Below are 2,103 nucleotides of genomic sequence, written 5' to 3'. Positions count from 1 at the left end.
CTCCCCGACACGCACACAGCCACACGAGTGCAGGCCGCCCATCCGACCCCGACACACGCTAACGAGCCTTCTTTAATTGCTTCTGATGACCTCTTGACAAATAAATATTTATTAGAAGCGCTATAACTTTTCAGGCCCGCCTCAAATTCATCATAAGATAAAAACTCGGCTCCTGCACAAAACGCCATTTTGCCAACAGTGATCCCGGTCTCTACCCAGCCTGAGACGAGTCACGAGTGAGGCATTACAGGAAGCCAGAGTCACGAGTCACAGGAAGTTGGAAGTGATGTCATGCTGGACAAGAATCAGAGTCCGAATAACATTTTTTCATATTCGGACTCGAGTCCGAATAGTCACTTCGATTTTGGGCAGGCATTGGGCACTGGGTACTGGAGTAGGCACCAAACCGACGCACTCTACCATACGGTTCAGTTGTTCAATACTGATCACGTCTAGATCTACCCACAAATCATACAGAACCCCAGGTCCAAGCGCCAAACAAGCCTAGATTAGACTAGGCTAGACTAGACTAGACTAGACTAGACTAGACTAGACTAGACTAGACTAGACTAGACTAGATCTAAAATCTAGAATCTAGATGATCTAGATTCTAGATCTACATGATCTAGACTCTAGACCCTGAAACTGAAACAGAGAATAGAGATTGAAAAAATCAAGAAAAAAAAATCCCGTTTCCCTTTATTATACTAGATCTAGATCTAGATTTTTATTTTTTTTTCTAGATCTAGATCTAGACTCTAGATCTAGATCACTAGATCTAGATCTAGATCTAGATCTAGATCTAGATCTAGATCTAGATCTAGATCTAGATCTATTTGAATTTGCACTGTACACACAACAGTCCCAGTCGTCCTCATCCTCAACAAAATTGTTTTATCAGAGTAGATATAGATCTAGATCTAGATCTATATCTAGATCTAGATCTAGATTCTAGATCTAGATTTAGATCTAGATCTAGATGTCTCAACCTTCGGAATTCATAATTTTCCCGTTTTTAATATATCTCTCAATGGAGAATCTCGGACCGGTAGATCTATTCATTAAAATTTTGTTAGGGGGGAGACCCCCCTGAACCCCCCCTCCTCCACCCCAACCACCCGCCCCACCAACCCCACTTTCTGGCGCAATAATGTACGAGTGGTCCGGTATTCTTCAATCTTCCCGTGCAATCTGATTTTTTCAAAGTTCAATTTAAGCATGCAAAACACTTTCAACGACCTAGATATCTAGATTCTAGATCTAGATTCTAGATCTAGATATTAGAATCTAGAAAAACTTAAACACACATCACGTGAGCAAGGAGATAGGGTTAGGACCCTCCCGAGTTTTCTTTGTGGACACCCAAGTTATCGATAAAGACATGAATTTTAATTTCGACCCAAGCCCAAGACTCACCAACAAGAGACGAGGCAGAGAGTGAGAGAGACGAATAGATCTCGTAGACGGATTATAGATCTAGGCTAAATTCAAACTTACTTTGTACTTGAAAAGAACCTACAACATATCATGGAAGTCTACGTAAGCCATAACATTTTTAAACGGCAAAATAAAACCACAAAGACAGAAAGAAAGGGAAATAGTCCAGTCTGTGGAGAACTGCACTTATTATTGTACTTGTAAATGGCCTACAACTGTGAGGGACTGGAGGGGCAGTGTTTATTTCCGGAAATAAATGTTTGAACCGGAAACTAAATAATATCATACCAAAATATTATGACCAAAGACCTTACGTGTTTATAATTAGAGTGCACTATCGGAGTCAGAAAGTTCAGCTATGGCTATGGCGTTCGACCGGTGGCTGGTGGCTCGAAACAAACAGTATCATTAGGCCTAGCCTCGGAGATAAAGGAATACACATTTAGATTTCATATCGCATTGATATGAACACAGGGGATCGCCGCGGAAGTTCATAATATTGACTTGAGATAAACCAAAATGGAGCAGAATATGGGCACTCGGGCTAAAGACTATTACATACGCTTTTGGTAGGCAGGAAGACAGGAGGAGTTCAATAACAAAAATAATATCGTACTCGTAGGCTACTGCAAGATTGAAATGGTTCTCTCCTCTATTTGACCCCCC

This window comes from Aplysia californica, unplaced genomic scaffold, assembly GCF_000002075.1.
Source record: "Aplysia californica isolate F4 #8 unplaced genomic scaffold, AplCal3.0 scaffold00873, whole genome shotgun sequence".
Taxonomy (NCBI): Eukaryota; Metazoa; Mollusca; class Gastropoda; order Aplysiida; family Aplysiidae; genus Aplysia; species Aplysia californica.
The sequence above is the reverse complement of the archived record's forward strand: the minus strand, read 5'-3'. Positions refer to the sequence as shown.